The sequence below is a fragment of the Schistocerca americana genome, chromosome 8 (assembly GCF_021461395.2).
Source record: "Schistocerca americana isolate TAMUIC-IGC-003095 chromosome 8, iqSchAmer2.1, whole genome shotgun sequence".
Taxonomy (NCBI): domain Eukaryota; kingdom Metazoa; phylum Arthropoda; class Insecta; order Orthoptera; family Acrididae; genus Schistocerca; species Schistocerca americana.
Window position 1 is genome coordinate 515,216,338 of NC_060126.1, and position 22,813 is coordinate 515,239,150.

At 42.7% G+C, this 22,813-nt stretch overlaps 1 long non-coding RNA gene across 1 annotated transcript; it reads left to right on the top strand.

Annotated features, from left to right (window-relative positions):
* Positions 1 to 365: 365 nt before the first annotated feature.
* On the top strand, positions 366 to 18,301 carry LOC124625807. Its single transcript, XR_006980724.1, has 3 exons — positions 366 to 613; positions 15,351 to 15,535; positions 17,341 to 18,301. It is a non-coding gene; the product is annotated as an uncharacterized LOC124625807 (long non-coding RNA).
* The last annotated feature ends 4,512 nt before the right edge of the window (positions 18,302 to 22,813 follow it).

The following is a 22,813-nucleotide window of genomic DNA, read 5'->3' on the forward strand; positions in this document are numbered from 1 at the left end:
ACTATACGTATTCACACACAATTTAATGTAATGCAATTCATGTAGGTGTCTTGTCCCCTACACTAAATGAAAGTAACGAGAACCGACAAAGGCATGTTAACCTCCAAGGTGTAAAAGAATGATGATGCACAATCAGAATTATTAGAGTTGATACTTCCGACATCTGCCATGAAAAGCAGGCTCAATTAACAACTTTTTATCTTCTATGGGTATTACGGATACTTGTAAAGAATGAAAAGGTGCCACTGTTTCTCACTGCCTGCTGTTAACAGTGGTAACAACTAGGACAGTAAATTTTTTTCGTTTTGAGTAACAGTTGATTTGTGTATTCTTGTTTTCTTATTTATTACAGCTGTCGTCAGTATAGTCCTTTTGCATGTCATTGCCTCTTAGAAAATTTTGTACCCAGTACTTGTAAACATAGTGATTATTTATTGGTGCCTGTGTTATTGTCAACATTATATTGACAAAGTTCAATTCTTCTTCAACAGTAACTTTTCATCTTGTTCTTAGATATTTCATTGGTGGTTCTTATGTGACCAAGTGCATCATCATTGGGATGTTGGAGATCAGACAAAAGCAACCGTATATTATGAGCAATCCATCATAACACGTAAGTATCATTAACATATCTTCAGTTGTGTCATCAAGAGAGGGAGGAACTGAATATGTGAAATGAACATACTCTGAATTTAAGGATGAGGACACACACACACTGAACATATTTGGAAGTGAAGGAAGACTTTGCCTAGTTAGTTGAGCACATACTGAGAAAATCCCATGACGTTTTGATCCCATCTTATCAAAATTGGTAGTAGTATCCCCGCATTCTTTTTTGCACATCTTCTGGGACTGTTAATTCTTAAGATAGTATATAATTGTGCTTTCCAATTGTTTCAGAATTCAGCATAAATTCGTAATATTAGCTCTTGCAAGCACATGAATAAGTGTGTAAACACTGCAAAAAGTATTTCTCTTAGAGAGTTTTTGAATGATGTGTTTGGAAAACTATCTAGCTAACCACAATTCAAACCATTTTGCAGTTCTCATATTGTTAACTGCTGTCCCTCAGTAATGCACATTTGTAATTGCATGTATACATTAACGTGCACACTAATTGCAAAATATGTTTGTATTGAGGTAACAGTCAAACACTACTTTATTAATTCACACAATTTATATTGCTGCATCAAGTGCTCAGCCCAGAGTAGAGTCCACCCTTAATAAATTGCAATTGTTATTTAATTGCATAATTATATGCTGCTGTTATCAAAATTTCTTCCAAGAGCTGTCCACAAAATATGTGCATTACCAGTGGTATCAACTCCTTGAAGGAACCAAAAACAGTTTTTAATATTATGTTTGTATCTGCATATTGAGTTAAAGAATCAAATGATTTGTCTGTAGTGTGAATGGAATTTCAATTCATTTGACTCATACGAGCACTCTAAGTTTTTAATGACCCTCTTACTCAGATTTTTAGTATTTGTTCATGAGCTACCTGTAGAGTGCCAAGTTGTGTCTGGGTCATTCCATGCCAAGTGGTCTAAACCTTCCCACCATCATGTCTCCAATTTTCTTCAAATTTTATCTGTAGCACTAGTCAAGTGCTAAATTAAGTTTCTCAAGATTTCAAGCCTCTAGCTGCAATACTTGCTGATCTACACCCCCTTGTCTGAAGGGTAGTAAGTTCGCATGCGCGCGACATCAGACAAAATGCCATTTTTGGGGTCTCATAAAATTGAAACCAATTCATAAGAATGGTTAGTAAGATGAGACCCTGTACAGTTTTTTGTGCTGATTCAAACGAAATTAATTATAAGATTACTGATGCAAAATCCGGTCAAACAAGTCGACTCAAAGTGTACCCCTAATTCTGTCGTGACTTAATGCGACAAATTTTGACCAATATTCAGACTGCAATAATTTCCTTGCAGATAAAGATATGGACTTGAACTTTTTACCAAGTCTTATCTTTGTGCTGGACATAATACAGCTGGATTTCCAACTACCCAGGCTTTATAGTCGCCTTGCAAAATCTCTTCAAATTTGGCAGTGTCAGCGCAAATGGCTTTATTTACCAAAGTTCAAAGCCCATTACTACAAAATAGTCAGCCTGGATTTAATTGTGAATAGTATCATCTGAAAGAGAAACTCTTGCTCTACGAGATGGATATATTTTTCTTTTGCAACGCTTCCATTAAGTGCTTATTTACTCAGGTCAAAGTATCTTATATTTTGTGTGCGCAGTGCCCTGCGTTGGTCCATGATGGCTGAGCCATTACTGGTTATCACAATAAAACCAGCATCCCCATCGCCATAGGGGCCACGCCCGATAGCCATGCAGTAACAGCCACGGGTGGGTATCTTTACTGCAGGTTCCCAAGCCTGATTACAGGGTGTCTTTACCACAGGATCCCAAGCCTGATTGTGGGTTTCTTTATGCAGGTTCCCAAGCCTGTCTTCCTCAGTTACTTCATCATTCTGGAAGCATCGTTGATTTGCAAGAGAATGCTTTCAGGAAAACTGTATTGCCGACCAGATGATGTCACTGATGGAGCTGGAATAACACCAATGATAAGTTGTTCTGGAATCCAGCAAGTATCACGTCTTAAGGGCCAATAAAATGAACTTGCAGGACCATGAGGATGCATAAAGCTTATGAAAGCATCTTTCTGTTCGACTGAGATTTCAACGATGTTTCCAATCCACCATTTCTTTTCATAAATGCAAGCAACATACTGCCCAGGCTGAAGATCCATGACTTGAACTACTACTTCAGCAGCACTAATTTTGGCCAAAAAAGATGTCGCATCATTAGAAACTCTACTGACCTTAATTGTCGTCATATTAATGGGCAAAAAATGGTGGTTTTCTCTTGTGCCAGCTAGAGTGTGCCCTTGCAGGAATCTTTCTTCTTGAGAAGCTTTTTCTTCTTCAACTTCCTCTTTGCTGATGAAAAAGAATTTGATTCCATTGATATTATCATTGCAGAAGTTGAAAAGATCTTTGGGTGTTAGAATCTGGTTTTCATATGGACGTTGCAAACTTGCTCTTGCTGCCAACCGTTTTGTTGTGCCTCCAATGCCATCACAAGGCGACTTTCCATGGCTTGTTCCAAAGAAATTCCATTCTGCTGTTATTTCAAAATCTTCTTTGTGATAGCATAAGTTGAGAAAATTCTTGAAATTCTTATATTGTGCAGCTGAACCATCACTGAAGTAGTGGATGTGGCTTATTTTGGAAAATTGCATCTTCAGGTAATTGATTACTTTTCCAATGTAAACATGGACAGTAATCGTATCGTGTCGAAGGCAGTCACTAATAACACAAAGATTCACACATTGCACCTCTTCGTTTTCACAGTAGTAGACTACAAATGGATGAACTGTTGCTTGACTGTTTTCCCAGTGAAAGCCTTGCACTGCATCTTGAACAATAAATGAATAGTTTTCAGCAAAATCCATTAGTATTATGAATTCGCCTTCTTTCAAATCAGTTTTGAGAGCTTTCAGGTGCTGGCTTTGATGCTTGGCAATGTAGTGATGACAAGACAGGTTCCAAATTTTTGCTGCAATATCTTCAACATACTCTTCTGTTGAAATCTGCTTTGTTTCTAAAGTATCCCTGTCGGTATGAATCCATTGTTTGTACTCAATCAGTTCTTCAGGGTCATTATCTTCAAAATATGTTGCAATAACTGCTTCTACACCTTCTGGACCAGGGCAGTTTTCACAACGATGAAGCATACAATCCTTGTTTTCCAAGCTGCAAACAGCTTTGCTAAGAATTTCCTTGTAGTCTTCATTGATTGATGCACCAGTGAGCATAAGCTTGACATTTTGGTGTATTGTACAGACACAAACTGAGTGCATTCCAGCAGAGCCAACTGTAACACACCATTTTGGTCTAAGCTCGCAAAACTTTGAGAAGCCAATTTCTGGTCCATTTTGCTTCTGATAAGACACGTACATTTCCTTCAAATTGCAAAGCAACAACCGCTTTTGCTTGTACACCTTTGTTCCTGAAATTCTCACAGGCACACAGTCTTTCTTCCCTGGACAAAGTCTGCTGAATTCGTCATCTTGAAAAAAGTCATGTACTTTCTGAACAACTTCATCTGAAAGCTTCCTTCCTTGCCGATTTGCTGGAAAAGCTAGAACACCTTGCTCATTCTTCAGTTTTCTCGCTTGCTTTACCATTCTTTCTGATACATTAAATGCTGTTGTCGTATCTTTAATTGTCCAGCTTCTTGGAACCAAGGTCAATATTTGAACTTTTGTCCTACGATTTGACACTTTACATTTTTCTTTCAACTCTTCTATAAGATTATCAAGATCTGCACAATTATTGCATGGGCGACTTTTACTTGAACTTGGCTGTTCATCGTAATTGATTCCTACAGCAGCAGCAATTTGATTCCCAATTAAACTTTGTGCATCCAAGATCTTTCTTTTTGCATAGCTTTGCTTATCTCTTTTACTTAGTTGTCTTCTTTTCAATGGTGAAGCACCAATAAATGATAAACTTTTGTTGATGGCTGGTTCAGTTTCATCCGTTGTGAAATCTTGTTCAGATTGGGTTGATAGTGATGATGAATCTTCTAGCTTTTGGTTCAGTGCCGACATGCAGCGAGGGCAAAGCTTCTGACCAGGTTTTATATCAATCACTTCTTTTTTCTTTAACAGGCAAAGTTTGGCAGCTGTTTCATTATCAAGCAGTCTAAGTCCAGCTTTTACATTGTGATTCCTCTTCTTGAATGGATTGCAACATTTCTTTTGCATCGCTTGATATTCATGTAGGAAGAGGGCTTCATGGTGGAAGCAAATGATGGAATTTTCGTCAAGTTTGGCTTCTGAACGCGAAACAAGCAATTTCTGGTCACATTCTGTGAAATCACTAAACGCTTTGAATCCAGTCTTCTTAGCATAGAAGATAACATGGCACTTCGATGCAGCAGCATCTTTTCCAATTGAACAGGGGGCCAACGATTCTTCTTCTTCATTAACTTCTGACATCTCTCACTGGCCAATCACTGAATAAAACACGAATGAAATATCCAATTATATCAGTAATTCTAAGCGACTATTAAGATTCAAATTCCTAGAAATGAAGAAAAATTAGTGCATCGCGCATACAAAATATAACAACTTTGATGTGAGTTAATGAGTACTTAATGGTCGCGTTGCAAAAAAAACAAATGTCAGTCTTGTAGAGCAAGAGTTTCTCTTTTAGGTGATACTATTCACAAGCAGATTCAGGCCAACTATTTTTTAGTAATTGGCTTGAAACTTTGGTAAATTTTACCGTTTGTGCTGACACTGCCTAATTTGAAGAGATACTGCAGGGCGACCATATGGCCTGGATCATTGCAAATCCGGCTGCATTATGTCTAGCACAAGCATGAAGCTTGGCCAAAAGTTCAAGTCCATATCTTCAACTGCAAGGAAATCATTGCAGTCTTAATATTGGTCAAAATTTGTCGCGTTGTGTCACGACAAATTTTGAAGTATACTTTGAGTCGAGTTATTTGACCGGGGTTTGCATGAGTAATGTTATACATAATTTCGTTGGAATCAGCAAAAAAAACTGTACAGGGTCGCATCTTACTAACCATTCTTATGAATTAGTTTCGATTTTATTAGACTCCAAATATGACATTTTTTTTATGTTGCATGCACACGGACTAAGTACACTTCAGACAAGGGGGTCTAGATCAGCAGCTATTGCAGCTAGAGGCCTGAAATCTTGGGAAACTTACTTCAACACTTGACTAAAGCTACAGTTAAAATTTGACGAAAATTGGAGACCATGATGGTGGGAACTTTTTTCAGTTTTAGACCACTTGGTGTGGAATGACCCGTCTGCTAATTTTTGTGGCTGTTACAATCTATAGATGCTACAGTCATGTAAACTATCTTCCCTCTTATTGTTATATAGAATTGTACCAACGTTACGTTGAGAGAGAATGAGCTGTTTGTTTTTTGAGCATACACTGAACTGTTTTTTAAGCATGTGCTGAGCAAATTAGGTAATTACCCTTAGCTTTTTATGGTATATATATATAGACAGTGGTAGGTTATGATTGAAAGGAAAGTAGTTGAGGGATTTATCGGTACGAATGTGTTTTACTAACAGAGTGCACATCTAAACTGTAGTAGTAGTCGTCAAACTCTCGACTCCATGAAATCTTCGACAATCTTTATTTGACACGAGCGTCTACTAAATCATTATTCCGACACCTTGAAATTATAATCTGACTTCATTACATGTTGACTATGCATCAGCCAAGACATTAGTCAGTAGCGTAACAAAGATGCTGCGACTTACCAAACAGGAAAGTGCTGGTAGATACACAATAAAAAACACACAATCACACACACACAATCACACACACACACACACACACACACACACACACACAAATTTCAAGATTTCGCAACCCATGGTTGCTTCATTAGGAAAGAGGGAAGGAGAGGGAAGGACAAAAGGATGTGGGTTTTAAGGGAGAGGGTAAGGAGTCATTCTAATCCCAGGAGCGGAAAGGCGTACCTTAGGGGGGGGAAAGGATAGGTACACACTTGGCGCGCGTGCACCTCCATCCGCACACATACAGATACAGGCAGACATGTGTAAATGCAAAGAGGTTGGGCAGAGATGTCGGTCGAGGCAGAAGTACAGAGGCAAAGATGTTGTTGAATGATAGGTGATGTGCGAGGGGCAGCAACTTGAAATTAGCGGAGGTTGAGGCCTGGTGGGTAACGGGAAGAGAGAATATATTGAAGGGCAAGTTCCCATCTCCGGAGTTCTGGTAGGTTGGTGTTAGTGGGAAGTATACAGATAACCTGGACGGTGTAACACTGTGCCAAGATATGCTGGCCGTGCACCAAGGCATGTTTAGCCACAGGGTGATCCTCATTACCAACAAACACTGTCTGCCTGTGTCCTTTCATGCGAATGGACAGTTTGTTGCTGGTCATTCCCACATAGAATGCGTCACAGTGTAGGCAGGTCAGTTGGTAAATCACGTGGGTGCTTTCACACATGGCTCTGCCTTTGATCGTGTACACCTTCCGGGTTACAGGACTGGAGTAGGTGGTGGTGGTGGTGGTGGTGGTGGTGGTGGTAGGGTGCATGGGACAGGTTTTACACCGGGGACAGTTACAAGGGTAGGAGCCAGAGGGTAGGGAAGGTGGTTTGGGGATTTCATAGGGATGAACCAAGAGGTTACGAAGGTTAGGTGTACGGCGGAAAGACACTCTTGGTGGAGTGAGGAGGATTTCATGGAGGATGGATCTCATTTCAGGGCAGGATTTGAGGAAGTCGTATCCCTGCTGGAGAGCCACATTCAGAGTCTGATTCAATCCCGGAAAGTATCCTGTCACAAGTGGGGCACTTTTGTGGTTCTTCTGTGGGAGGTTCTGGGTTTGAGGGGATGAGGAAGTGGCTCTGGTTATTTGCTTCTGCACCAGGTCGGGAGGGTAGTTGCGAGATGCGAAAGCTGTTTTCAAGCTATTGGTGTAATGGTTAAGGGATTCAGGACTGGAGCAGATTCGTTTGCCACGAAGACCTAAGCTGTAGGGAAGGGACCGTTTGATATAGAATGGGTGGCAGCTGTCATAATGGAGGTACTGTTGCTTGTTAGCGGGTTTGATGTGGACAGATGTGTGAAGCTGGCCATTGGACAGATGGAGGTCAACTTCAAGGAAAGTGGCATGGCATTTGGAGTAGGACCAGGTGAATCTGATGGAACCAAAGGAGTTGAGGTTGGAGAGGAAATTCTGGAGTTCTTCTTCACTGTGAGTCCAGATCATGAAGATGTCATCAATAAATCTGTACCAAACTTTGGGTTGGCAGGCTTGGGTAACCAAGAAGGCTTCCTCTAAGCGACCCATAAATAGATTGGCGTACGAGGGGGCCATCCTGGTACCCATGGCTGTTCCCTTTAATTGTTGGTATATCTGGCCTTCAAAAGTGAAGAAGTTGTGGGTTAGGATGAAGCTGGTAAGGTAATGAGGAAAGAGGTTTTAGGTAGGGTAGTAGGTGATCGGTGTGAAAGGAAATGCTCCATTGCAGCGAGGCCCTGGACATGTGGGATATTTGTGTTTAGGGAAGTGGCATCAATGGTTACAAAGATGCTTTCCGGGGGTAACAGATTGGGTAAGGATTCCAGGCATTCAAGGAAGTGGTTGGTGTCTTTGATGAAGGATGGGAGACTGCATGTAATGGGTTGAAGGTGTTGATCTACGTAGGCAGAGAGACGTTCTGTGGGGGCTTGGTAACCAGCTACAATGGAGCGGCCGGGATGTTTGGGTTTGTGAATTTTAGGAAGTAGGTAGAAGGTAGGGGTGCAGGGAGTCGGTGGGGTCAGGAGGTTGATGGAGTCAGGTGAAAGGTTTTGTAGGAGGCCTAAGCTTCTGAGGATTCCTTGAAGCTCTGTCTGGACATCAGGAATGGAATTACCTTGGCAAAATTTGTATGTAGTGTTGTCTGAAAGTTGACGCAGTCCCTCAGCCACGTACTCCTGACGATCGAGTACCATGGTCGTGGAACCCTTGTCAGCTGGAAGAATGACGATGGATCGGTCAGCCTTCAGATCACGAATAGCGTGGGCTTCAGCTGTGGCGATGTTGGGAGTAGGATTAAGGTTTTTCAAATAAGACTGAGAGGCAAGGCTGGAAGTGAGAAATTCCTGGAAGGTTTGGAGAGGGTGATTTTGAGGAAGAGGAGGTGGGCCCTGCTGTGACGGAGGACACAGCAGGATAGTGTCTTGGGGAGTTGAATCATTAGGAGTAGGATCAGGATTCCCCCCCCCCCCCCCCCCCCCCCCCCCCCCCCAAAAGTAAATCTTTGATGAAGGCTGTTTGGTTGAATCCGGGAGTAGGGATGAAGGTGAGGCCTGTGGATAGGACAGAGGTTTTGGATTGGGAGAGAGGTTTGGAGGAAAGGTTAACTACTGAATTGGGGTGTTGTGGCTCCAGATTGTGTTGGCTAGAATTTTGAGGTTTTGGGAGGAGTGGAGCTGGAAGTGGGAGATTGAGTAGATAGGAGAGACTGGGTCTGTGTGCAACGAGAGAAGGTTGAGGTTTGTTGGAAAGGTTTGTGGAGGGTGAGTGAGTTGCCTTTCCGGAGGTGGGAAACCAGGAGATCAGATAGTAGGAGGAGTTTGACAGAGCACTGAAAGACCTGAGTCGAAACAAGGCCCCCGGAGTAGACAATATTCCATTGGAACTACTGACGGCCGTGGGAGAGCCAGTCCTGACAAAACTCTACCATCTGGTGAGCAAGATGTATGAAACAGGCGAAATACCCTCAGACTTCAAGAAGAATACAATAATTCCAATCCCAAAGAAAGCAGGTGTTGACAGATGTGAAAATTACCGAACTATCAGCTCAATAAGTCACAGCTGCAAAATACTAACACGAATTCTTTACAGACGAATGGAAAAATTAGGAGAAGCCAACCTCGGGGAAGATCAGTTTGGATTCCGTAGAAACACTGGAACACGTGAGGCAATCCTGACCTTACGACTTATCTTAGAAGAAAGATTAAGGAAAGGCAAACCTACGTTTCTAGCATTTGTAGACTTAGAGAAAGCTTTTGACAATGTTGACTGGAATACTCTCTTTCAAATTCTAAAGGTGGCAGGGGTAAAATACAGGGAGCGAAAGGCTATTTACAATTTGTACAGAAACCAGATGGCAGTTATAAGAGTCGAGGGACATGAAAGGGAAGCAGTGGTTGGGAAGGGAGTAAGACAGGGTTGTAGCCTCTCCCCGATGTTGTTCAATCTGTATATTGAGCAAGCAGTTGAATGGAATGGACAGTGGCTTGAAAGGAGGATATAAGATGAACATCAACAAAAGCAAAACAAGGATAATGCAATGTAGTCTAATTAAGTCGGGTGATGCTGAGGGAATTAGATTAGGAAATGAGGCACTTAAAGTAGTAAAGGAGTTTTGCTATTTGGGGAGCAAAATAACTGATGATGGTCGAAGTAGAGAGGATATAAAATGTAGGCTGGCAATGGCAAGGAAAGCGTTTCTGAAGAAGAGAAATTTGTTAACATCCAGTATTGATTTAAGTGTCAGGAAGTCATTTCTGAAAGTATTCGTATGGAGTGTAGCCGTGTATGGAAGTGAAACATGGACGATAAATAGTTTGGACAAGAAGAGAATAGAAGCTTTTGAAATGTGGTGCTACAGAAGAATGCTGAAGATTAGATGGGTAGATCACATAACTAATGAGGAAGTATTGAATAGGATTGGGGAGAAGAGAAGTTTGTGGCACAACTTGACCAGAAGAAGGGTAGGACATGTTCTGAGGCATCAAGGGATCACCAATTTAGTATTGGAGGGCAGCGTGGAGGGTAAAAATCGTAGAGGGAAACCAAGAGATGAATACGCTAAGCAGATTCAGAAGGATGTAGGTTGCAGTAGGTACTGGGAGATGAAAAAGCTTGCACAGGATAGAGTAGCATGGAGAGCTGCATCAAACCAGTCTCAGGACTGAAGACCACAACAACAACTACTGTAGGAGGATGCTCTGAACAGCCAGTGTGGATGTGGGAGAGGAAAGATTGAAGACTTTGATTAGGGCTAGGAGTTGACGGGTGTGTTCATTGACTGAGTTAATGTGTAGGTGAAGGATTAGGCGGGTGAGGGCTATGTATTGTTCGGTTCAGAACTGGTATAGGGACTGATGGAAAGAAGGATTACAGCCAGAGATGGGAACTTTAAGTGTGAGGCCTTTGGGGGTAATGCCAAATGTCAGACAAGCCTGAATAAATAAAATATGGGAGCGTAATCTGACTAGGGCGAAGGCATGTTTGCGGAGGGAATGTAAATAAAACTTATATATAGAAACATTCCACGCGGGAAAAAATATATTTAAAAACAAGGATGATGTGACTTACCATACGAAAGCGCTGGCAGGTCGATAGACACAAAAAAATACACACAAAATTCTACCTTTCGCAACAAACGGTTGCTTCGTCAGGAAAGAGGGAAGGAGAGGGAAAGACGAAAGGATGTGGGTGTTAACGGAGAGGGTAAGGAGTCATTCCAATCCCGGGAGCGGAAAGACTTACCTTGGGGGAAAAAGGACGGGTATACGCTCGCGCGCCACACACACACACACACACACACACACACACATATACAGACACAAGCTTGTGGCACAGCGAGGCCTTCATCTTGTATCCGTGTGCGTGCACACACACACACACACACACACACACACACACACACACACACACACACACACACATCCATCCGCACATACACAGACACAAGCAGACTGAACATGTCTGCTTGCGTCTGTGTATGTGCGGATGGATATGTGTGTGTGGGCGCGTGCGCGCACGGATACAAGATGAAGGCCTCGCTGTGCAGAACTGCCTTGGTTGGATTTCTAGATGGCATCATCATTAATAAATATGAAATGATTTTTTAAAATTCCCACCCCATTCTAACCAATAGCATTTCCTTCTAAGACAATATATTGTCGATGCCATCATTATATTAAAAGGAGATGCAAATCACTTCTTTCATCCTAAAATTAAGTTTACATATGAAATAAGAATCAAGATAATGAATTTATTTTTCTGGACCGGAAACTATGTTTATTAGATGGCAGAATTAACTTTGATATCTATAGGAAAGCCACTATGACAAATAACATGTCATTTCTCTCCTTCTCACCCCTTTAAGCACAAATTGGTGTTCTTTCCCTCTGTGATCAACCTTATTGTTGATATACCCCTTGCCTGTTCTGCTATTGCTACAGAACTTAATAACTTAAAGTATATAGCAGCCAGAAATGGATATCAAGCAAACCCTGAAGAAAAACATTTTAATAATAAAACATTTCTAGATTACATTTTATATAATATAGCTAATTTTTCAAAAAGAATATGACATCACTGTGTTATTTACCACCAGTAATGTCACAAAGTTGCTTGATACATAATGTGAAAGCTCCCAGTGACAATTTTCTCAAATCTGGTGTGTGTAAAATAGATTGTAGTGCATGTCCAAAATTTTCTATAAGAGAGGACGGCATTCAAGATCCACTTTCGTGAACACTTGTTCAACAAAGACAGCGAGAATTCATGTAAGTCAACTTTTGCAGAACATCTCGAGATGATGAAACACACTCCTCATTCATCCTTGCTGAACATGGAAATGTTACACACAGTTGACAAGGGTTACAAAATGAACCTTTTAGGAGAATTTGAAACACACAAACATTCCCACCTAATATGGAAAGATTAGATAAATCTTGCATTAAAGAAAAGACACTACTTTGATAGCATATTATCTATTATAAAGTGTGAAAATTTGTCCATTTCTTTTATATACTAGAATTGTGTGCCATGTTTTTTCAAATGTGTTATATTTATGTACTTTGGTTATATTTTTACCTACACTTTTATGTATGTTCCTTGCTGTTAGCACAACAGATATAGAGATGTTATTATTACTGTAAATTGTCAATCAGTGTTCATACAATATGTACATTTCTATACATACTGTGACATTGTGGTTCTATGAAGAAGTCACTGACATCTGCTAAAACAATGCTAAGTTAGTTTCTGTAAGAAACTTCTTATACTTCATATTAGTGTATAGCCAAGCTCTAAAGGTTTATGATATCACTAATTCTGAAAAATGCTACGTACTATGTTAGTCATCGGTACTCTTTGGAGCAAAAGCTAAATAGAACAACTGTGACAGAACACGCTCCTTAATACCCCTTTGTACATTATAAATATAGTTCTAACTCTCTAAATGACTTTTTTACTCAACTTTACTGAAGTGCACAACTGGGTATGCTCATTAATTTAGATATCAACCTAGTACAGGATTTTCCTACTAATCAGTAGTGAAAAATCACGTATACCCTCTAAAGTGTTTCTTTCAGAATAGCCATTTTGGAGTATCTACACTCCTGGAAATTGAAATAAGAACACCGTGAATTCATTGTCCCAGGAAGGGGAAACTTTATTGACACATTCCTGGGGTCAGATACATCACATGATCACACTGACAGAACCACAGGCACATAGACACAGGCAACAGAGCATGCACAATGTCGGCACTAGTACAGTGTATATCCACCTTTCGCAGCAATGCAGGCTGCTATTCTCCCATGGAGACGATCGTAGAGATGCTGGATGTAGTCCTGTGGAACGGCTTGCCATGCCATTTCCACCTGGCGCCTCAGTTGGACCAGCGTTCGTGCTGGACGTGCAGACCGCGTGAGACGACGCTTCATCCAGTCCCAAACATGCTCAATGGGGGACAGATCCGGAGATCTTGCTGGCCAGGGTAGTTGACTTACACCTTCTAGAGCACGTTGGGTGGCACGGGATACATGCGAACGTGCATTGTCCTGTTGGAACAGCAAGTTCCCTTGCCGGTTTAGGAATGGTAGAACGATGGGTTCGATGACGGTTTGGATGTACCGTGCACTATTCAGTGTCCCCTCGACGATCACCAGTGGTGTACGGCCAGTGTAGGAGATCGCTCCCCACACCATGATGCCGGGTGTTGGCCCTGTGTGCCTCGGTCGTATGCAGTCCTGATTGTGGCGCTCACCTGCACGGCGCCAAACACGCATACGACCATCATTGGCACCAAGGCAGAAGCAACTCTCATCGCTGAAGACGACACGTCTCCATTCGTCCCTCCATTCACGCCTGTCGCGACACCACTGGAGGCGGGCTGCACGATGTTGGGGCGTGAGCGGAAGACGGCCTAACGGTGTGCGGGACCGTAGCCCAGCTTCATGGAGACGGTTGCGAATGGTCCTCGCCGATACCCCAGGAGCAACAGTGTCCCTCATTTGCTGGGAAGTGGCGGTGCGGTCCCCTACGGCACTGCGTAGGATCCTACGGTCTTGGCATGCATCCGTGCGTCGCTGCGGTCCGGTCCCAGGTCGACGGGCACGTGCACCTTCCGCCGACCACTGGCGACAACATCGATGTACTGTGGAGACCTCACGCCCCACGTGTTGAGCAATTCGGCGGTACGTCCACCCGGTCTCCCGCATGCCCACTATACGCCCTCGCTCAAAGTCCGTCAACTGCACATACGGTTCACGTCCACGCTGTCGCGGCATGCTACCAGTGTTAAAGACTGCGATGGAGCTCCGTATGCCACGGCAAACTGGCTGACACTGACGGCGGCGGTGCACAAATGCTGCGCAGCTAGCGCTATTCGACGGCCAACACCGCGGTTCCTGGTGTGTCCGCTGTGCCGTGCGTGTGATCATTGCTTGTACAGCCCTCTCGTAGTGTCCGGAGCAAGTATGGTGGGTCTGACACACCGGTGTCAATGTGTTCTTTTTTCCATTTCCAGGAGTGTATATTCATTATAGTGGCAATTTCTTCATGCATTGGTGGTAAATAATTCATTTGACCACAGTTAGTTGACATCCATTGCCGGAGAAAGGTCTCCATATTTGAAACTTCCTGGTGGACTAAAACTGTGCCAGATTGGGAAGCGAAACCGAAGCATTCATCTGCGGGCACAACTTGTGACTGTTTCCTCCTCAGCTGTATTCGCATTACTCATTTCCCACCATGTAGTTGCCTCTATCTTTCCTTATCTTCTGAATTTCAGCAAATTACTTAAATAATGGCAAAACTTATTGAATTTAATTTCAGTTCCATGTGGTGGAACTCGATTTATTGCGCATTGTGTCTCGGTTTTGAATTTAGTGTGTGCCATTGGGCACATTTGGTTATCTTTGCATTTACCTTCATACAAATTTAAATATTTACTCAAAATAGGTTTTCAGACTTTAAAGTTCGGCATCGGTCGACTTATGGATAATTAGATACACACAACCGTAAACTCCAGAAAGCTATCTACTGAAAGACTACTAATGCAGATTCTAGTAAGATAGACTGAATTGTTGGACGTGCTTATATAATGAGGACTTTTTGTCAGTGAGTTATCTAATTGTTGGCATGTGATCAAAATTTCGCACTCTTTGTGGCAACTAAGAGATGATAAGCATGCTCGTATTCCTACGAAAGTAACTTTAAAATTTCCAATGATACAATTGAAGGGTTGATTCCAAAAAGCAGAAAAGTACCAAATTTGATTTTTTGAGATAAACATCCTCTTATTCTCTTTTGCCAGCTGTATTTAAGGATGATATACATCCTTGAAATATAAGGGATTCTACAAAAGAAAGGCAAGTACCATACCTTTCCATTGAATCGTCGAATTCCAGACTGGTTGTTGGCCTTTTCTACTATTTGCAGAATATAACAGTAGATGGCTTTACTGTGTTCCCCACTCCCAGCTAAAATAACCTCTTAATGTCTTTCTTACAGTATTGCAAGTCATTGTGTTAGTAGCATTCAACAATGGTCACTAACTCTTGTGTGTGGCCAAAAAGGCAACAGAAAAAGTGGAAATGTGAAGATATCGTAAGAGATGCAAAAGTATGAGGAGGTGAAGAACATGTGAACCATGTGGGAGACCTTGTTCCAAGGCGAATGGTTGGTGAAGACTTTAGGTAAGTATTCATTAATACTTATTGTTGTCATCTACAATGTAGGAAAAGATAGATTGCTACTTACCATAAAGAAGACACATTAAGTTGCAGGCAGGCACTATTAACACGCTTGCGTAAAGCTTTCGGCCACAATCTTCATCAGCAAAAGAGATACAGGGTGTGGTAGACAAGTAATGAGACTCAGTCTGGAAAAACAAATTTATTGATCCCATTTGTACAAAGCGTTAATATTCTTCAAAGTACTCGCCTTGGACGTCGACACAACGTTGCCAGCGCATTTTCCAAGCTTCATAGGCCCCACTGTAGTCCGTTTGAGTTATCCCAGTTAGTGCCTTCGTGACAGCACGTTGGATGTTCGGAATATCGTCGAAAAGATGGCCCTTCAGGCATCTTTTGACCTTCGGAAATAGGAAGAAATCAGGAGGACTCAAGTCAGGGCTGTATGGTGGCTGTGGCAAAACTTCAACTCCAATTCGGGTCAAGTAGGAGGTCACGAGGAACGCTGTGTGCGCCGGAGCGTTGTCGTGGTGGAGACGCCAGCGTTGAGCAAGGTCCTGTAGCTTCCATTTGACGGCTCTGTGCAATTGCTGAAGGACTTCTTTGTAGAATTCGGCATTGACAGTCTTCCCCTGAGGGACAAACTCTTTGTGAATTAACCCCGCTTGTCGAAAACCCAATCAGCATTGTCTTGATGCGGGACTTTGACATTCTTGCTTTCTTCGGCCGCGGGGATGCCGGTGTGTGCCACTCCGAGCTCTGGGCTTTCGTCTCCGGGTCGTACTGGAATGTCCACGATTCGTCGCCTGTTACTACGTTGTCTAAAAAGTGTGGATTATTTTCCAAATCATTCAACATCTCACGGCAAATGTCCACTCGTTGTTGCTTTTGTTCGGCGGTGAGCACTCGGGGAACCAATTTTGCGCAAACTTTCCTCATCATCAAATCTTGCGTAACAATTTGGTGAACCGTAAATTTATTCACGGAGACCTCATCGGCGATCATTTTGAGACTTAAACGACGGTCGGAGTCCAGGAGTTCTTTCACTTTGGCCACCGTTTCATCCACACGACTCGTTGAAGGGCGTCCAGATCGTTCCATGTCTTCAACGGATTCCCTCCCGTTTTTAAATTCATTAAACCACCGGAACACTTGAGCTCTTGATAGGGAGTCTTCTTTGTAGGCCTCCGTAATCATAGCAAAAGTTTCCGAAGCAGTTTTGCCCAAGCGAAAGCAAAATTTGATTGCATACCGCTGTTCTATCGAGTGATCCATCTTCAGCGTTTTCACAAGTGTCACGGGCACACAAACAACGTAATACGCGAAGCTCGACCCTCACTGCACCAGAGCTCCGACGCGACTGCGAACCGGTTCTATTGTTAGCTCAGATCCCCCACCACGTGACGTACAGGTGGAGACCGCTCTGCGAGCGACTGGGGCGCCGTGCGGTGGCCAGTCTCATTACTTATCTACCACACCCTGTATCATTCCACCCTGAGGTGTCGGGAGTTGGCGGTCATGTGTAAATGAGATAGATGCTTGCTTGTGTGTATGAATGATGTTTGTTTCTCTTGTGCTTGTGAAGGCTTTGACCTAAAGCTTTACGTAAGTATCTTTTAATTGTGCCCGTCTGCAACTTAACGTTTCTTCTTTACGGTAAGTGGCAGTCTATCTTGTCCTACATTGTTGATATTCATTCATGGAGTTTTCATTGTATGTTATTGTCAATATTGTTCATACTTACGTATGCCAATAGCTATATACTTAATTATTGTTCCATTCCACATAATGATGTATCATTTGTGTAGGTGCAGAAGGTTCCAGTGCTTTAAAAATATCAGTGTTTGGAAACAGGAAGAGATTTTGAAAAACTTTAACAGCCTGTTCAAAGGACGATCAAGACTGTAATTTATGTGGACTAATTACAAATTGTGTAATTTAAAGGAAGTGGCCATGGGATGCTGGCAGTTTAGAATGAGGTATCATGCAGCTGCCTATACTTGCAAAGTTGGGATTGGAAGTAGGGAAGTCCCTGTATGCCAAAAGGCTTTTTTAAGCTTCCACTCAATTTTTGAAAATATACTCCATAGATTATAGCACAGCTTATTGACCGCTGGGAGGTAACTGAAAAGCAAACAAGGTCACAATAAATCTGGACCGAGGAACCTCCCTGACTCTGTGAAATATCTTATGGAATATCACATTAATTCATATCAGGCAAGAAAATCTCATTACTCAACTTTCAGGGACACTCCAAATCAGAGATACTTCCCTGAAGAGTTGACCATTGCTGCCATACATCATTATTTTCTTAAAGTGTATCAGATTAATGTAGCCTACAAATCATACTGATCAATTTTCAACATAGGCTTTGGTTTCCCAAGGTCAGATACATGTGCACTATTTGAAGCACTTCAGTAAAAGATCATTGCAGCTGCAGATGAGAATATAAAAGCCAATACACAGTAGAAAAAACACTACATTTAAAGAAAGCTGATGCTTAAGTGATAGAAAAGAGAAGATTTGTTATGAAAGCTAAGGCAGGTGATGTAACTTGTCTATGCTTTGATTTCATGCAAAACATTCCTCTACCATACATTCAGATTAAATGTTTGTTATTCACAACAGTTAATGGTACAACATTTTCAGCATTCATAACGTAGCAAATGGTTCTGTGACATTGCATCGCTGCCTACAGCATGAGGCAAAAAAGGACCTGAATGAAGTGACTTCCATGCTGTTACATACAGTAATAAATGTTTGGTGAACTTGGCCTACACTCAGGTTGGTGCCCCCCCCCCCCCCCCATATTTCTGCTTGTGTCTGTATGTGTGTGGATGGATATATGTGTGTGTGTGTGTGTGTGTGTGTGTGTGTGTGTGTGTGTGTGCGCGCGCGCGCGCGCGAGTGTATACCCGTCCTTTTTTCCCCCTAAGGTAAGTCTTTCCGCTCCCGGGATTGGAATGACTCCTTACCCTCTCCCTTAAAACCCACTTCCTTTCGTCTTTCCCTCTCCTTCCCTTTTTCCTGATGAGGCAACAGTTTGTTGCGAAAGCTTGAATTTTGTTTGTATGTTTGTGGTTGTTCGTGTGTCTGTCGACCTGCCAGCACTTTCATTTGGTAAGTCAAATCATCTTTGTTTTTATATATATATATATATATATATATATATATATATATATATAGACACACAAACATACACACGAAATTCAAGCTTTCGCAACAAACTGTTGCCTCATCAGGAAAGAGGGAAGGAGAGGGAAAGACGAAAGGATGTGGGTTTTAAGGGAGAGGGTAAGGAGTCATTCCAATCCTGGGAGCGGAAAGACTTACCTTAGGGGGGAAAAAAGGACAGGTATACACACACACACACACACACACACACACACACAGAGACACAAGCAGACATTTGTAAAGGCATTATTCATATCATTAATTTGAACCCAACAATTACGTTTGTTATTGTTACTGTTGCATTTCGAAATCTTTCCTGTCATCTTATTTTCCCTTTCTGTTTTTGCTAGTAGTTTCACTTTATATTCACCTTCTCCTCTTTACCGAATCTACCATACAGTTTTATCCCGCCTATATATACTCAATAATACGTAACCCACCTCCAAACCATAACAAAAAAAAAAAAAATTTTTTTTCCGCTTTCAACAATACTGCTGCTACAAAATCCACCGTTTCCAGTTCACAAACAGTTCCTTTAAGCTATTAAACAGCCATTTCGGCCAGTTCCAATAACTTTCGCTTTTTTTCCATTTCCGTTTTTCCCACATCACTGATCTTTTTTAGCCGCTTCTCACAGGTTTTAACGTCATTATTTCTTCGTCAGACAATTGTTAGCCTCATTTTCACAATCTGCCACCACAAAACCACTCCTTTTAATACATTTACATGCAGTTTTTTAAAAATTTTCCCGAATTGCTCCACCCTTTAACGTGTTTTGGCGGCAACACAACCACATAACCTTTGTGCACATCGTTGTCTACCAACCCAAGTTCACCACAGGATCAACATAGCCCAGCTATAACCAACACCTTTTCGCCTTTTTTCACACCAGATCTCCAGTGGCTTTCTGTCCTTTACAAATGTCTGCTTGTGTCTGTGTATGTGCGGATGGATGTGTGTGTGTGTGTGTGTGTGTGTGTGTGTGTGTGTGTGTGTGTGTGTGTGTGTGCGCGCGCGTGCGTGTGTGCGCGAGTGTATACCTATCCCTTTTTTCCCCCCTAAGGTAACTCTTTCCGCTCCCAGGATTGGAATGACTCCTTACCCTCTCCCTTAAAACCCACATCCTTTCGTCTTTCCCTCTCCTTCCCTCTTTCCTGATGAGGCAACAGTTTGTTGCGAAAGCTTGAATTTTGTGTGTTTGCTTGTGTGTCTGTCGACCTGCCAGCACTTTCATTTGGTAAGTCACATCATCTTCGTTTTTAGATATATATTTCCTACGTGGAATGTTTCCCTCTATATATAATGCCCTGTCCTGAAATGAGATCCATCCTTCATGAAATCCTCCCCACTCCACCAAGAGTGTCTTTCCGCCGTCCACCTAACCTTTGTAACCTCTTAGTTTATCCCTATGAAATCCCCAAACCACCTTCCCTACCTTCTGGCTCCTACCCTTGTAACTGTCCCCGGTGTAAAACCTGTCCCATGCACCCTCCCACCACCACCACCACCACCACCTACTCCAGTCCTGTAACCTGGAAGGTGTACACGATCAAAGGCAGAGCCATGTGTGAAAGCACCCACGTGATTTACCAACTGACCTGCCTACCCTGTGACGTATTCTATGTGGGAATGACCAGCAACAAACTGTCCATTCGCATGAATGGACACAGGCAGACGGTGTTTGTTGGTAATGAGGATCACCCTGTGGCTAAACATGCCTTGGTGCACGGCCAGCACATCTTGGCACAGTGTTACACCATCCGGGTAATCTGGATACTTCCCACTAATACCAACCTATCCGAACTCCGGAGATGGGAACTTGCTGTTAAATATATCCTCTCTTCCCGTTATCCACCAGGCCTCAATCTCCGCTAATTTCAAGTTGCCGCCACTCATACCTCACCTGTCATTCAACAACATCTTTGCCTCTGCACTTCCACCTCGACTGACATCTCTGCCCAAACTCTTTGCCTTTGAATATGTCTGCTTGTAGAATGACATTTTCACTCTGCAGCGGAGTGTGCGCTGATATGAAACTTCCTGGCAGATTAAAACTGTGTGCCCGACCGAGACTCGAACTCAATACCTTTGCCTTTCGCGGGCAAGTGCTCTACCATCTGAGCTACCGAAGCACGACTCACGCCCGGTGCTCACAGCTTTACTTCTGCCAGTATCTCATCTCCTATCTTCCAAACTTTACAGAAGCTCTCCTGCGAACCTTGCAGAACTAGCACTCCTAAAAGAAAGGATATAGTGGAGACATGGCTTAGCCACAGCCTGGGGGATGTTTCCAGAATGAGATTTTCGCTCTGCAGCGGAGTGTACGCTGATATGAAACTTCCTGCCAGATTAAAACTGTGTGCCCAACCGAGACTCAAACTCGGGACCTTTGCCTTTCGCGGGCAAGTGCTCTACCATCTGAGCTACCGAAGCTGTGAGCACCGGGCGTGATTCGTGCTTCGCGCGCGTGCCCACACACACACCCATCCGCACATACACAGACACAAGCAGACATTGCTTGTGTCTATGGATGTGTTTGTGTGTGTGTGTGTGTGTGTGTGTGTGTGTGTGTGTGTGTGTGGGCGCGCGCGTGTTTGCGCGAGTGTATACCCCTTTTTTCCCCCTAAGGTAAATCTTTCCGCTCCCAGGATTGGAATGACTCCTTACCCTCTCCCTTAAAACCCACATCCTTTTGTCTTTCCCTCTCCTTCCCTCTTTCCTGATGAGGCAACAGTGTGTTGCGAAAGCTTGAATTTCATGTGTATGTTTGTGTGTCTATCGACCTGCCAGCACTTTCGTTCGGTAAGTCACATCATCTGTGTTTTCAGATATATCCTTTCGTCTTTCCCTCTCCTTCCCTCTTTCCTGATGAGGCAATCGTTGGTTGCGAAAGCTAGAATTTTGTGTGTATGTTTGTGTGTCTATCGACCTGCCAGCGCTTCCGTTAGGTAAGTCACCTCGAGAGAGAGAGAGAGAGAGAGAGAGAGAGAGAGAGATCCATCTGCACATATACAGACACAGGCAGACATGTGTAAATTCAAAGAGGTTGGGCAGAGATTTGTAAAATTTTAATTTCTATATTCGGTTTGAGTACATTCTAGAAGTATCCACAAATGGCAAGAATCATTGTACTGGAAAGTTCTGTAGCTGTATGTATACCATATGTATTGTGGCCAGAGGCAGTTAGCTCCGCACTCTTGTATGTGCATGTGCTGAATAAACCTTCGTTAAGTGAAGTTAGTGTTCATCATTGATCTGCTTACACCTTCCTCTACATGACATTATTCTGGTGGAGACGCTGGGTATTGGAACTTGATACCACACATTGTTGACGACACATAGCTCCCATCAGACCACAACAGAGCCACTGTGTACCTAGCGAGAAACCCGAGTTTTGGCCATATTCAACAAATCTCAATCTATCGGAGACATAAAGAGAATGTCTTGCTGTGATCTGGCCCATGTGCAAATTTCGACAGTATCTCTATGGAAGGCCATTCACAGTTGTTACAGACCATCATTCACTTCGTTGGTTGACAGGTCATAAGGATCCAACAGGATGACTCGCCAGGTGGTCACTACATCTTCAAGAGTTTGATATTACCGTAGTGTACAGAAGTGGAAGAAAACACCAAGATGCCGACTGTCTGTCAAGAAACCCTGTGCAAGACCATCAAGACTTTGATGAAGATAGTAACTGTCTCGCTGCACTCCAGAATCTCTCTGCTGAGCAGGAGGAGGACGCCAAGGTATCTCAAATTATGCTTGCCTTAAATCTGTCAGAGGATGTGCAAGGACAATTTAAGGTAGTTAATGGATTGCTTTGCAAGAAAAACTTTGATCCATTTGGAAAGAGGTGGCTACCAATGATTCCTAAAAAATGCGCTTAGATGTTCTATAGAAATTCCATGAAACACCTGAGGCTGGATATTTAGGATTTATTAAGACGTACGATACTACCACAATAGATTTTTCTGGCCAGGTTTATTTAGGAGTGTCCGTCACTATGTGTCGCACTGTCGAGAGTGCCAGAGGAGAAAGGCAGTTCCTCAGAAACCACCTGACCGACTCATACCAATTCCACCAGCCAAAGCGCCTCTTTCTAGC